General features: G+C 42.1%; 2 long non-coding RNA genes across 2 annotated transcripts in view; one reads left to right on the top strand and one right to left on the bottom strand.

Annotated features, from left to right (window-relative positions):
* LOC144582872 (uncharacterized) overlaps positions 1 to 16348 on the bottom strand; it is a 42093-nt gene that overhangs the window by 12462 nt on the left and 13283 nt on the right. The gene's annotated exons all lie outside the window — the stretch shown is intronic.
* Positions 2651 to 15748, top strand: LOC118153730 (uncharacterized). The gene is made up of 3 exons (XR_004743240.3): positions 2651 to 3818; positions 12611 to 12718; positions 13495 to 15748. It is a non-coding gene; the product is annotated as an uncharacterized LOC118153730 (long non-coding RNA).

Genomic DNA, 16348 nt, shown 5'->3' with positions numbered 1-16348 from the left:
CTTTGCAGTTTGAATAAAGGTATATATATGGAGGCCAGTCCCACAACTCATCAGTGTCAATGGGTATTGCCAACAGGATACTAGAAGAGATTGGGGGAGGTACAATTATTTGATCTCCAGAAATCTGTTATTGGAAACCAACCCTGGTAGCCATTAGTGGCCTAAACTATTTCCAGTATTCCACCTCCTTAGTCCCTTGCAGATGCGTGGACCCATGTGACCAAGCAGAAGGGATGTGAGTCACCTCAGACTTGCATATTTAATTGCCAGTGTGAGACTGTCCAAAGTCTTCCTTTTGACATGACAACCAGGAAATTTGAGATATTCCCTGAGCCACTACAATAAATAGAACTTACCTGCTGACCCACTGCAGCCATTCAACATGCAGAATAAATATATTTGTGTAGCCATAAGCCATGGACACTATGGAGTTGTGACTACAGCCTAACTTAGCCTATTCTGACTGTTGCACCAACCAGAAGAAACAGCTGAATGCAGGCACTACATCATAAATGGTTGTTTTCCATTGTAAAATTCAGACGGTTTAGATCCCCAGAGTGCAGGTAGTACTGGCTAGGCAATTGAGCACATCCCATCCCTAGAAATAGCATGCTAAAATAAAATAGTTTTCACTTATTTAGGAAACAGGAGAAAGCAAGGATCTCTAGGCACATAATAGCCAGCCCAGATTTGCAGGTATTTCTAACACTTATGAGAGCCAAAACAACCAAAAGCGATTTAGTGTTAAAACTCTCAGAGGCAGCTGAGTGCGGTGGCTCAAGCCTGTAATCCCAGCACTTTGGGAGGCCGAAGTGGGCGGAACACTAGGTCAAGAGATCGAGACCATCCTGGCCAACGTGGTGAAATCCCATCTCTACTAAAAATACAAAAATTCGTTGGGTGGGGTGGCGCGTGCCTGTAGTCCCAGCTACTAGGGAGGCTGAGGCAGGAGCATTGCTTGAACCCAGGAGGTGGAGGTTGCAGTGAGCCGAGATTATGCCACTGCACTCCAGCCTGGCGCCTGGCGACAGAGTCTCACTCTGTCTCAAAAACAAAATAAAACAAAAAAACTCTCAGAGGCTATATAGTGGGGATGGCAAGCTCAAATGCTATGGGGCCAGCCAGGAGATATACGTGAAGGTTATTTAGCCTTCCTTTACTATAATAAAAATAACAGTGAGGCTCAGTGGCAGCTGAAATTCAACTGCTGGGTTGGGGAAACAATAGGGAGTTTTAGGGGAGCAGAGAGAAGGCCTTGAATAAGCAGACCTGAAGCACATATGCCCAGACTAAAGAGGGAGCCTCTATTCTGCTCTGGAATGTGCCCTGTGTGGCCGGAACTTCTGTACTCTGCTGTTGGGGTTATTTAAACCCTGGTAAGAATCAGAAAGCTCTGGCTTGAAGACTGAAATAATACTACGATGTCTTCAGATGCTTATTTTACAAAACAACTTAAAAGATAACAGTAGAGATGGGGAGCCCCAGTTTAGTCCTAGAGCTTGGGTTTGTCTTAATCATACTTTAAATTGCAGTGTTGGTAGCCACATTGGGCTTGAGATGAACTGAGGCCCAGAAATGCAAGAATGTACCAGTCGGGATAGGTAACATGATGTGGTTTTAATTTATGGTACTAGTTTACAGTCCAGTAGAAAATGGGAGATTGAGTCATTCTGGGAGAACTAGACCCATAAAATTCACTTTAAAAGTATATGTTGTTAGAAATCAAGAAATATGACCTAACCCATAGTGCAATACATGTTCATCCATGTCTACAAAAGCAATAGTATAGTGTAGCTTAATTCTATTTATACAAAATAAAGGAAACTTGAAATTCTCTAACACGAAATTTGAACTGTTAATTGGGCAAACAGAGGAAGAGGGACAGTGAACTAAAGACGTGGGCTGCACATGTAAATCGACAGACTTACTACAAATTCCAAATGGATAATATAGAAGGACTTGATGACACATAATCTTGTGATTCTTTATGTGTGCATGATTTTTCAGAAGACTGCATGGCTAGAGTGTAATCTTGAGATGAAGAGACGTCAAGTTAAAATTTAATAACCAGACTGGTAGCCAGGCATGGTGGCTCATGCCTGTAATCTCAGCACATTGGGAGGCCGAGGTGGGCAGATCACCTGAGGTTGGGAGTTCGAGATCAGCCTGATCAACATGGAGAAACCCCATCTCTACTAAAAATACAGAATTAGCCAGGCGTGGTGGCTAATGCCTGTAATCCCAGCTACTGGGGAGGCTGAGGCAGGAAAATCACTTAAACCCAGGAGGTGGAGGTTGCAGTGAGCCAAGATCATGCCATTGCACTCCAGCCTGGGCAACAAAAACAAAATTCTGTCTCAAAAAAAACAACCAGATTGGTGTAACTGAAATACTCTGGCTCAGTAAAGAGATCAAAACAACTAGAGAATTATACTAGTTAACAAAATCCATCCTGTGATGAAAATGAGAAGCTCTGCCGAGTCAGTTATGTGACTGATATAATCAAGGCAGCTGCTTATTTTTAACATTTAAAACATATCTATATCTATATTTATATGTGTATATCCATATATATGGATATTTCTGGCTAGAGCAATTCTTGGTTTTAAGAATTTGAGCTTTTTTTTATGGCCAGGACAGTGAAGCAAATATATAATATTAATATATATAGATACTTTTTTCTTTTTTCTCTGTCCATATTACCTGTCATATAGCAAATGACTTATATTTTATATTTTAATATTACATAAAATTATATGACAACTTAGAAATATATTTTGACCTCCACACACCTGTGCCCCCACCTCCAAAGCCTCCCTCTCCTCAGTTAAATACTGGTGCCGGTTAGATGAGACACGCTTGGCCTTTTGGAAGCCATTGCTATGACTTTCAAAACAGAGGTTAGAAACCCGTAAGACTTTGAGGAATAATGAAGTCTTTGTAATCAATAAAATTCCTGAAAAATATATAAGCAGGTCAGATTCAGTGGCAAGTGAGAAGAGTACACTGAGACCCAGTGGGAACAATTTGATGATCTCATAATACATAAATAAATTCAAACCTTTTGGATTTACTGTCTCTCTGCTCTCGGACTGGTTGAATCAGGTGTCTTGAGTGACACTACACTGGAAACCGGATTTGGACTGGGATCTGTGGTATGCTTACCTCCAGAGTCATCCTCCTCCTGTCGCCGCCATCAATTCTTTGAAGAGATGGTCTATAGAAAATTGCAATTCATCCATTTGTTCTTTGACTCAGTAAACAGTTTTTACTGAACATCTTCTATGTGCTAGTGCTTTATGAGACCATGGAAATAATACGATTAATGAGACAAAAATGGTGTCTGTCCTTGTGGAGCTTACAGTCAGTGGATTAGGCTGGGAACCAGTACGAACAACTCAGTTAATTCTGAGAATTTGTAACAGAGTGTTTGGGTCTTGGGATGCTTTTCAAAGTTGTGACATTTAAGCAATTATCTGAAAGGTGAGAAATCAATATACAACATGATGGCAGTGTGAGAGCCCCCATGAGTCTTCTAGATAGAGATAAACGCATTTTAAAAGACCCTGAAAATTCGAGTAGCTCTCTAAAGGAGTTAGATATGGGTGGGGCCAGCTTCATGGCTGTGCGACTCAGAAGGGTGTGTGCTTTATTCTCACCATCTTGAAATTCTGTTTTTTTTTTTTCTTTTTTGAGGTGGAGACTCGCTCTGTCGCGTGGGCTTGAGTGCAGTGGCATGATCTTGGCTCGCTACAACCTCTGACTCCTGGGTTCCAGTGATTCTCCTGCCTCAGCCTCCTGAGTAGCTGGAATTACGGGTATGTGCCACCACACTGATTAATTTAGGTATTTTTAGTAGAGATGGGGTTTGCCACGTTGGCTGCGCTGGTCTCGAACTCCTAACCCCAGGTGATCTGCCCGCCTTGGCCTCCCAAAGTGCTGGGATTATAGGTGTGAGTCACCGTGCTCAGCCCATCTTGAAATTCTTAATAATTTTTGAACAAAGAGCCCCGCATATCCATTTTTGCCGGGATGCCTCCAATTATGTAGCCAATCCTGGGTGTGCAAGTGGGATCTGGAATGCTTTGGAGGGTTTTAAGGCAAGGAGTGACATGAATCTCAAGTCCCACAGGAGCACTGTGGTTGTGATGTGAAGAATGAAATGATGGACATAGGTGTCGCCCTTGAGGAACTAAGGGTACGGCTGGTAATGCCAAATCTGGCCAAGGCATTTGTTAAAAGTAACACATTATAGAAATTTATTGAAGAGGAACCTCAGAAATTGGAGGTTGGGCAGTCATCTGATAATATCTCCTCGTTGGGATAAACTATAATCTCTTATACAATCCCTTCCAACCTTCTTCTCCCTGAGTTAAGTACCACGCAGATCCCTTTGCCTTTTCAACTGGAGGCTAGATTTCTTAAATCGATTAAGAAGCTCAGAAATCTGAAAGCTGTCTCTTCCCATTTGAAGCCTCAAAATATCTTCTAGAATTGTTTGATATCTGACTCAACATTAGAGGCTCCTGTGTTAGGTGGGGCTACCTTTCCAAGGTAGCTTTTCCCTCTTCTTTCCTATCATTCAATGAGCCCAGATGATTGCAATGGGGTTTTTAAGTTGTTTGCCTGAATCCCTGCTAATCGAGTTCCACGGACACACTGGAATAATCCAGAGACAGAGGCTGTCTCCTCTGCCTAATGCAGTGTTTCTGTTGTCTGTGTAGCTTCTGTTCTAGGCATTTCCCATAAATAGTATTTAATGACATTATTGGCAGACACACCACCCTTTTTGTAGTGTTTTATCTATCAGCACTGTCTGATAGGGCTTTCTGTAATGATGGGAATATTCTATATCTTATCTGCCTGAATGATAGCCACTAGCCACATGTGGCTATTAAACACTGACCAGAGTGCCACATAAAAATTTAGGGGACTAAAGCTTAGCAAGGTTATGTAGTTGTTGAATGTGATGCAGCCAGAATAGGGCAAATCTGAACATAAACCAAGATCTGTTGGTTCTCAGTGATCTTTTCCCTATATAACAAATGGGTGGTCTCATGCAACAATCATTCACAAAGTCTTACAGGACACCTATTATGTGTAATGGTCATTTTGGGAATGCCAAGAAATAAACAGCTCCAATGGGTCAAAAGGGGTGACCAAAAAGAAAGGAAGAATCACTCTGTAGACTCCCAAGAGCAGAGAAGAAACAAAGGAGGGTCCCTGTGTGGACCTCTGAGAACATGGAAGAAGGAAGGGAGGGGGGCCCTTTTGTTCACCTTCTGAAGTCCACAGGTGTTACCACTACTGTTGTACAATGCAGACACGTTCTGCATCTGTGTTCAACAAGCAAGGTCCTTGATCACTGGAGGGTCTTTATCATTTGACACATGCAGGCTACATGTGGGAAATCCCACTAATCCCACCCAAGGTCTTTGACAAGAGTGAGGCTGAGTAACCTGCCCAAGCCCACATAGCCATTAAGAGACCAAGTCCAGCTTGAAATCCAAATCCTGTTGACTTCAATATCAATCAGGGTGGCAGTGAGTACAGACGCTGCAAACCACATCTGTGCACCAACCCTGGGGTTCTTGGGTGCCAGGGTAAGAAATTTTGATTAATCCAGTTGGGATCAGAAAGCCAGAAAAGCTTTTAATAAAAGTCTCCATGGAAGCTACTTAGGAAGTAGGAAGAATAAGCTAGTGGAGGTGGTAGAGTGGAAGAAAGAGAAATCACATGGTAAGTGTTTACAAATTAGGGGCTCCTTTCACGCACATCCAGAAGATGTCTCGGAGGTGCTGGGGACAATGGTGCCATCAGTGTGTCAAGGAGAGGAACTGCTCTGGGAGTCTGCAGGCAGGCAGTAGTTCCTTTTAGACCGGGAAGGTGAGAGCTGACAGTAGACCAAGCTGTGAAAACATTCATCTGGTCCTTGATGAACACAAGCCACGTGACCTAACCATGCTTTTAGGGTTTGGAGGTGTCTTGGTCTGTTTGTGATGTCTGAGACTGGGTAATTGATAAAGAAAAGAGGTTTATTTAGCTCACAGTTCTAAAGGTTGTAGAAGAAGCATGGTCACAGCATCTGCTTCTAGTGAGGGTTTCAGGACGCTTCAACTCATGGCAGAAGAAGAAGGAGATGTGTGTCCCATGATAAGAATGGGAGCTAGAGAGAGAAGAGGAGGTGCCAGGCTCTTTTCAACAAGCGATTCTCTTAGTAACTAAGAGTGAGAAGTCACCCACTCCTGAAAGAATGGCACCAAGCCATTCATGAGGGATCCATCCCTATGACCCAAACACCTTTCACCAAGCCCACCTCCAACAATGGGGATCAAATTTCAACAGGAGACTTGGCCAGACCAAACAAACCATATCCAAACCACAGCAGGCAGGGAGTGAGGTGAAGGAATGTGTGCAAGGCCCCCAGCCACACTTGGAGGTGAAGTGTGTCCAGGCAGCATGCATTCAGGAAAAGCAAGAAGGCAGAGAAGTTCCCACCAGGAAAGTCAGAGCAGGTCCAGGGTAGGGAGTGGAGAGAGGGTACCAAGGTGGGCCTGGGCCGTGTGCTGATGGAGCAACATTATATAGGGGAAACGCGGGAGGCTGAAGATCAGAAATAGACTTGAAGGACACGAAGGAGGTCACTGATAACTTTTAATAGTTCTCTTTGGGGAGTGCAGTGTACCCAGATAACACAGGAATTTAAGGGAAAGAGGAGCACCTTCCATGGCAGCAGGAATGGATCGGCAGTGAAAGGAAGGACAGAAAAGCAACAACTAGAGAGAAAATGAAGTCAATGAGAGTTGTTTTGACATAGAGGACACTGTTCACTATGGTGTGAAGACGGCAAGAAGTAAAGCATGTATCACATAGCATAGATTATCTTCTAGTGATAGATGAAATACTTCACAATAACTTTAAAGTTATTTTGAAGGTAAGACTTCTCTCGTTATCTTTAAAAAATTTTTCATCCATTTTCACTTGATTATTATTCCAGAAGCAGTATTTTTAAACTCTGGTAATTATGACTGGGATTGACAGACAGATCAGTGAATTAGAAAATCCAAAAATAGGCCTACATGTGAGTGTGGATCTAATAAAATCCACAGTTCATAACAATGAGGGAAAGTATGGATGACCTAATAATTGACTGTTTGGAAAAAAAAATTAGAGTATAATTTCATGTGGTATGGTAATATGAATTCTAGATGACCACAGACTTAGAGTCATGAAAGTACTAAAAAAATTAATTTAATAATAATCTAGGCTGGGCACGGTGGCTCACGCCTATAATCCCAGCACTTTGGGAGGCCGAGGCAGGTGGATCACGAGGTCAAGAGATGGAGACCATTCTGGTCAACATGGTGAAACCCCGTCTCTACTAAAATTGCAAAAAATTAGCTGGGCATGGTGGTGTGCGCCTGTCATCCCAGCTACTCAGGAGGCTGAGGCAGGGATTCAGGCTGCCTGAACCCAGGAGGCAGAGGTTGTGGTGAGCCCAGATTGCGCCATTGCACTCCAGCCTGGGTAACAAGAGCGAAACTCCGTCTCAAAAAAAAAAAAAAAATCTAAATATAACAGAACATAGAATCCTAGCTCACGATTATAGGCCATCCTGACTAGAAGGCAATTTTAGGTGGCTCTTTCAGAAACCACCTGATGAAGAACTAAATAGCTTATGGTGGGAAACTGTTCTGTACTCCCTGCACCCATTTAAACCTTTAGAAGTGTAGTAAGAGTGAGTTAAACTCAAAAGCGAAGGTAGCTGTGAATGGTTCCTAACACACACTTTTCGGTTGAATGGGCTTTGGAACTTTTCAAATTCCATGGCATCCTTCAGTTACAGTTTTGTTTTTTGTTTTTTTTTTTGAGACGGAGTTTCGCTCTTGTTACCGAGGCTGGAGTGCAATGGTGTAATCTCGGCTCACCGCAACCTCCACCTCCTGGGTTCAGGCAATTCTCCTGCTTCAGCCTCCTGAGTAGCTGGGATTGCAGGCACGTGCCACCATGCCCAGCTAATTTTTTGTATTTTTAGTAGAGACGGGGTTTCACCTTGTTGACCAGGATGGTCTCGATATCTTGACCTCGTGATCTACCCACCTTGGCCTCCCAAAGTGCTGGGATTACAGGCGTGAGCCACCGAGCCTGGCCCCCAGTTACAGTTTTGAAGTATTGTGTACCCAACAATGTGCCACAGCTCTCTTCCTCTAGTAATTGAGGAAAATTATCAAATATCTGAAACGAGTCCATTCTTAGTCATTAAGTCATTTGCATCCAGTGTCCATCTGTAACAACCCTCATGATTTGCCAAATATATCGCTAAGATATTCCACATGCCATGTGGACAAATCACTTGATATTATTTAAAGGGCCTTAACTGCTATTATCAGTGTCATGTAGTAATAATGTCTTAAAACACACACACACACACACTCTCTCTCTCTCTCTCTCTCTCTCACATGGCTAGGCATGGCAGCTCACATGAGTAATACCAGCAATTTGAGAGGCTGAGGTAAGCGGATCTCTTTAGCCCAGGAGTTTGAGACCAGCCTAGGCAACAAAGTGAGACCCCCCATCTCTACAGTAAAACAAACAAACAACAAACCTCACAACCACTCATTTCTAAATTCATATCCTCATTTGGGTACCCTTTATCCTAGCAGTTTGTGTGGAAAATAAATCTTATACTCTGCCAATACCTTCACACCATGCACTTAGAAGATATATACACCAAATAGGCATTGCTTGGTTTAATTTCCAATCTGAAGGTACTTCGTTCATTATTGCATCACAATATGTATAATATTAAATACCAAGTAGTGAGAAGATGACACTGAGAAACAACTTTTATTGTCACAGCATCTCCTTCCCTCAATGCCGATGTAGCTAGTTTCCATGTATCCTGAGTCCAACACATATTTTCCAGTCCTTACCATGACTCACATCAGAAAATTGTTAACTAAACACCTCTTCTTTTGTAGCATGAGTTTCCAACAGGAAAGCATCATCAGCCACTTTTTCCTTGAATATATATTACTCTTAGTCCAAGAGTGAGTTCAAAATTTGCTCTATCAGTGGTTTAATCCAAAAGCAAACAGAAGCCCTGCTACCACCCCCACGTGATGTTGCTCACTGTATGCTGTGCGTGCCCACTTTATATGCTATTAGTACTCTGCCTCATCAAACTTATGTCTAATGGTTAAAGAGTTCTGTCAGTCACTATGTATCACTCAGAATGGACTACGTTATGCTGCAGTAACAAATGACCTCCAAATCTTACTCAGACAGGTTTATGTCCCGCATAGGTCAGCTAAAGGCTCTGCTGCATGCCTTCCTCACCCTGGGACCCAGACTGGTGGAACTTCCATTACTGGAACCACAGTGCCAAGTTGTCATGGCGGCAGGGGGAGAGACAGCATGATACATTGCATACCAACTCTTGAGCTGTGTTTCCACTCTAATTTCCTGAAGCAGGTTATAGGGTCATGCCTCACTCTATGGGCAGCAGAGAGATACAATCTCTTGATGAGCTAGAAAAACATAGCAAACAGTACAAATGATTTCTACAAGTGTATTCTCTTTCCTTTCTGAGCAGAAATGTTCAAAAACTAATAAAACTGGTTTTACAAACTTTGGGGGGGATATTTTGACCTAAACCTGATCCGGAGAAGGCTTTAAGTGTTGGTTGTGTGACCCTTTAGATAGAAATGTTCAGTTTAAAATTGGAAGAGCAGTATTTTGTATTTGTTTTAGGGTTTTAAAGGCCTCAACGGGCATATTAAAAAAGGCCACTATTGGAAAATGATGCAAAAGCTTTGCATCTCTGTTGAACAGTGTTTCTAAACAGATAAATCATTGTGGAGTAGAGGCAGATTTCTTAAAATCCAATTTAAAAATGTAACTCTGCAGTGGAGGTTATTTGTAGGAAATATATTTGCCTGTTCTTGCTCTAGAATATGCAGATCTACTGTGTATATTTGAACTACACTGGAGTCATCACTCTTATGTACATTTAAGATGTTATTTTGAGCTGTAATGTTTGTATTACTATTTTCATTACAGTTTTATTCTTCAATAGACAAGTTTCGAGTCAGTCATTCTTTTTTGTAAACTGAGAATTTAACCCAACAGAATAATGACAACAAAATAAAACAGCATTATTTTAAAAAGAAATTATTTGCAAAGAAAATAAAACTTGCTAAATGAATTAAGGTAGACTTCGTTATAGAGAATGGATATATTTGATAAAAGTTGATTTTCAAATATATCAGTTTTTTCTACAATGTTTAACAGAAAATGTTTTTTCATTGGGCAGGTGGGTCAGGAAGGCAATGTACCAGGAAATTAAATTTAGAATATCTCTGAGTTAAGTATTTAGAGGGGAAATAGCTTATGTGTCCCAGAGATCCTGTACTATGAAAAAATATAAACAAAACTCTACTTCCTCAGTGATAGATAATGCATGGGACCTTACCTCTCTGATTCTCAGAAATTGAGGAAATTATCTGGAAATGTGAAACCTTGGAATCTCCAGAAAACCAGATTTTTTTTCTCTGTGCAATCAAACAATGTCCCTCTCCATAGCCCCAACTATGTTTCCCCACTTTATGCAAGAGCTACCTCAATCATTTAAGTGATCTTCCTTCCCTATACAAACACTTTCACTTTCATGTTCCTTTTTCAATGAATAATTGGGCAAAGTATGCGTAACATCTGGATTCGAGAAGAGTTCTCAGAGCTGGGACAAGATGGGGTCCCCCTTTTCCTGATGATTTCCCCAGAATTGAAATCTGGAGACCTGCATTCTCAGATGCCAATAAGAGAGGGAGAGATATGGGAACTCAAGAGGATTCCTGACTCAGTTTACTGACTCTCTCACAGGACTGCAATAACTGGCCTGCTTCAGGAAGTCACTGTAGAAACCAGAAAAGGTGGGTGGCTCATGAGCACTGGCTTTGACTCCATGCCCCTGTTTACCTGTAGACCCAATGAATGCCAAGTTTTGATGAGTAGCATGGTCCCTTCTCCCACCCGAGGAAGGATCTTGGAGGAAGAAAGAGAGAGAAAAGCTGCATACATTCTCATCACAACTCCCCTAGATGGGGGAGAGAGCAAAATCCACTCTTCTATGGGCCAAAATATGAAAAGATAGAGAAAAATATTTCTTCTGGTAGACACTAGTGTTAGTGACTTAGAAAAGAGTGGTAGCAGTGAACAGCTTGGGTGTGGTGCTGGGCTCACGTTCAAGGGGCAGCAACTCCACAGTCAACAAGAACTGGCTAAGTTGGATGACACGGAAATGAGCAATTCTTATGCATTAAGGGGGATGACAGACTGAAAAACAACCTGTGAAATGGGCAAAAATATCTGAAATATATAACTGATCAGAGGTTAAAGCAAGAATGTATAAAGAGCTCTTACAGCTCAACAACAACAGCAACAACAAAACCACAAACAACCCAATTAAAAAGTGGTCAAGGGACTTGAATAGGCATTTCCACAAAGGTATATAATGGCCAATAAGCACCTGAAAAGATGCTTGCTGTAACTCATTGTTTGGGGAATGCAAATCAAAATCTCAACGAAATACTACCTCACACCTGTTAGGGTGACTGCTATTTAAAAATAAAACAGAAAATAACAAGTGTTGGTGAGGATATGGAGAAACTGGAACCCTTGTGCACTGTTGGTAGGAAAGGAAAATGGTGGAGCTGCTATAAAAATCAATACTACAGTTCCCCCCAAAATTAAAAATAGAATTGTCTTAAGATCCAGTAATTCCACTTCTAGGTATATCTCCAAAAGTACTGAAAGCTCGGACTTGAAGAGACATTTATATACCCATGTTCATAGCAGCATTATTCAAAATAGACAAAATGTGGAAGCAGTCCATATGTCCATGATGCATGAATGGATAAGCGAAGTGTGATCTGTTCATACAATGGAGTACTATTCAGCCTTAAAGAGGAAGGCAATTTTGACACATGCTGTAACAGCGATAAACCCTGAGGATATTATGCTAAGTGAAAAAATCTAGTCTCAAAAAGACAAACAGGTTCCACTTATGTAAGGTACCTAGGGTAGTCAAATTTATAGAGACAGAAAGTAGAAGGGTGGTTGCCAAGGGCTGGAGGGAGGGCAAATGAGGAGTTATTGCTCTATCAGTACAGAGTGTCGGTTGTGTAAGATGAAAAGTGTTTTGCAGATGGATGATGGTGGTGGTTGTACAAAAATGTGAATGTACACAATACCACTGAAATGTACACTTAGAAATAGCTAAGATGATAAACCTTATATTGTGTATATCTTACCACAATTATAACATTAAAGTAAGTAAACAATCAATCAAAAGAAGGGGGCAGCAGCTCCTTCCAATTAAGCTTGGGTGCTAAAAGTCCAGGTAATGTAATGGGTATTTTACGGTAACGTGAAGAGGAAACAGGGCTGCTCTCGTGCTCTGGGGACCATGGAGGGATTTCATGGGAGACCACACAGGGTAACTGCCATTCAAGAAAAGTAAAGTAAATGATGTCAGGAGGAAGGGAGGGACAGAGAGAGAAATGGTGAGCAAACGCACACGTGAGCCCCAGGGGCAAATGCACGCTCTTAGTTTTTGCAGGAGAAGAAACTCAATTGGGAGGTGAAATTCAAAGGAGGCGCAAATGCTGTGTGTGAGCTGCGGCAGACAAATGGTGCCAAGGGAAGAGTCGGAATAACGGTACGGAGAGGGAAGCTTTGTGGGTTGGGATTTTAACATATAAATTTTGAAAGGACAAAGTTCAGCCCATAGCACCCCTCCCCACCATACGGAACAGTGTGGTGGGGCCTTGGTGATTAATGAAAAGAGATTCTCCTCCCAGAAAAGCCTTGGAGTCTGTGGTGTGTTTTCCAATTGCCTGGATCTAAGGGATTGGAGATGAAAGTTGTGAAGGACACAGCTGGGAAGGAATACTGGGGCATATGGTGGAGTAATTCAAACTGCACTAACTAGTCCATGAGGAGGCATTAAAGGATGGAGCTGTGCTTGGGGAAGACACTTTGAGATGTGCTGTGTGGGTTCTATGGAAAAAGGGAGAGCTCGGAGGGCAGGAGAGGTAGTGATGGGTGACATATGGTTTGGCAGAAAGTGAGTTCAGCTGAGACAGACTGCAGATAAATAGAATTCTTGTGAACAAAGAGAAAACCAGAAACTCCAAGGCTGTCCTGTAAGGATGATCTATTTTGGAGGAGGGGACGCCGGACTTGAAGCTACAATTTTCTTCTATATTTTTCTTTCTTTGGAGAGCCTCTGTTAATTACCAAGGTCCCACCACACTTTCTGTATAGCAGAGTTCTGAGTTGAATTGTGTCCCACAAAATTCATATGGTGAAGTCCTAACCCTCAATACCTTGAAATGTGATTGAATTTGGAGATAGCACCTGTAAAGAGGCAATTAAGGGAACATGAGCCCATATGGGTGGGACCTAATCCAACATGATGTTTGTCTTTCTTAGACCAGGAGCCAGGACAGACACATGCAGAAGGAAGGCCATGTGAAGACACAGGGAGAAGACGACCATCTATGGGCCTGGGAGAGAGGCCCAGAAGAAACCAGCCCTGCTGACACCTTGATCTTGAACTGTGGCCTCCAGAATTGTGAGAAAAAATTTCTGCTGTTTGTGCCACTCAATCTGTGGCACTTTGTTATGGCAGCCTTAGCAAACTCTTACAGGGTGCATAAAAAATGACCCTTCTTTTGATGTCTTATAGGATGGTGGTGGGAAGACATTTAACACAGGTTTTTGGGTCAGGCATAGTGGCTCATGCCCATTATCTCAACACTTTGGGAGGCCAAGGTGAGACGATGGCCTGAGCCTAGGAGTTTGAGACCATCTTGGGCACCATAGCGAGATTCTGTCTCTATCAAAAATTTAAAAATTAGCCTGGAGTGTTGGCATGCACCTGTAGTCCCGGCTTTTTGGGAGGCTGAGGCAGGAGGATGATTTGAGCCCAAGAGTTTGAGGCTGCAGTGAGCTATTATCACACTACTGCACTTCAGCCTGGGTGACAAAGGAAGACCCTGTCTCTAAAAAGTAAAATAAAATAAAGTAAAGTAAAATAGGCTTTTGTAAAAGGTGAAAGACTGCAGCAGGGAACCCAACTCACAAACTAAAATAAAACTAACAACCCATCTCATGCGTAAAAGGGTCTGTTCAGGGATGGAAGCCTTTGGGTCTCCCTACTCCTCTATACCTACAAGGGGGAAGCCCTACAGTACAGCTGTGGGTATTTTATCATGGAATTTTATGCTCACATGTGCTGAGACCAGAGCTGGCATGCAGAACCACAAGGGGCCTGTGTCTGGAATTTGTGGCCGAGAAAGGAGCCATAGAACTCAGGTGTCACAACCACAGATGTCTCCAGAAACCGGTTTGGACATCCAGGGTCTTCAGATGGCCATAGTGTCCCTGTGAGTGTGCTGGGAAGGCTGTGCCCTGCAGAAGCATTTGTAAGCACTTGGACAAGAACTGTGTGTTTTGACATCCCTGCACTCTGGCCCCTGAGTGCAGCTAAACAGGCAGCTGCCATCCCATCATCTGCACGTAGAGAGTAGCGATGGTCAGAAACATTATAGGAATGCTCTTTGGCAAAGACTAACCCCCCAGGATGCTCCAGGAAAATAGTTTTGGACACAGGAATTGCCAGGTCTGGAGAAGCACAGTTCAGTCTCTCAGATGTTTGGAACATGACTAAATGTTTGGGTGCATGGTCCTTCATCAGAGGCCTTTAAATAGTTCACATTAAATCCTGATCCTGTACCAGACAGTGGCCAGTGAAGAGTTATCAGATCCACTGTTCTAGTAACCAAACACCCTGGGGGGGGGGTTCTTTCAGAGATAAAAGTCAACCAGTGAGAAAGTTAAAGATTCACGTTTAGCTGCTGGAACTGCACTGCGCTTATGCAGGAGGAGCCCAATCTTCTTTGCTAATGAACTTCTTTGCTAATAAAGTTCCTTTATACTGGGAACTCATTTTCCTGATGTTTAAAACAGAAAAAAAGTCATGCCTCAGTAGCTGCAGGGATTGATTCTAGGACCCTCTGTGCATACCAAAATCCAAAGATGCTCAAGTCTTTTATATAAAAGGGTACAGTATTCACACACAACCTACACACATCCTCCACTACACTTTAAATCACCTTTAGATTACTTATAATACCCAGTCCCATGTAAATGCTATGTAAATAGTTTTATACTGTATTTTTATTTGTATTACTTATTGTTGTATTGTTATTTATCTTTTATTTTTTCCCGAACAATTTAATCTCTAGTTTGTTGAATCTGTGGATGTGGAATCCATTGATATGAAGGGCCAACTGTGATAATAAAAATACGTCTTGGTATGAATGGCCTTGAAGTATTTTATCAGTTTGAAAAGCAAAAAGGGATTAACTTTGCCACAGTAAAGCTCTGGAAGGCCCTGCCCACAATATGCATTCAGGAAGCCCCATGGGTGATGGTGGTAAAATGATAATGTCCCGGTAGCTCTTCTAGTAGGCATTGATCCCTGCACTAGGCATTCTTGAGACATTCTATGATACTACTGTGCCACATCCTTTTTCTTTTTTTCTAGTCTTGAAGTCTGAGCGACAGAATGACACTAGATGAGCCATTAGGTTAGATATTTAAAACGTTGGAAGCAACGTAAACAAATGAGTTGTCAAATGGGTGAAAGTTATGTTTTAACAGCCAAAACGCGATGAATATAAACACAGGGTCATCACAGTGCAAGCATTCTAGTAACACATAGAGGTTTGGCGGTTTCTATGTTTTTCTTCTTATGCTTTTATTCGTTCACTCAGCAAATACCTATTTTATGCCAGAGACTGTAATTAGGCAGAGGAATAAAAAATTGTAAGACAAGTCCCAGACTTCAATGGGCTCCATAAATATAGCCTAGAAGGAAGAGTCCAATGAAAAATAAATGACCAAATAAATATGATAAAGCATAATTAGATCCATAACAACTAGATTTGGTATTCATGATGTCAGCAGTCCATGAGCAGTCATGCAGGTCTGTGACATGCAGTGATTTTAATTCTGCTGAGGCACAGAATGAACTGATGGAGTGAGAATAATAAGCAGAAACAAGGCACCAAACAAGAGGAGACCAGCTGACTTCCTGTTGTTTGTGTCTCAGAGATGTGTGGTTCTCCATGGTAGCCACCAGCACAGCTGCCTTCGTGTGATAAAACACTTTCTCAGTATCATCTAGGAGAAACAATCTTGATAAAAAAGCCAGATACTACTGATGATGGAAATGAGGAGAAATTAAATTCTTCTAAGGAAGCAATTGCTCTTATCCAGG

This window comes from Callithrix jacchus, chromosome 5, assembly GCF_049354715.1.
Source record: "Callithrix jacchus isolate 240 chromosome 5, calJac240_pri, whole genome shotgun sequence".
NCBI lineage: Eukaryota > Metazoa > Chordata > Mammalia > Primates > Cebidae > Callithrix > Callithrix jacchus.
This window is presented reverse-complemented; position numbering and strand designations above follow the sequence as displayed.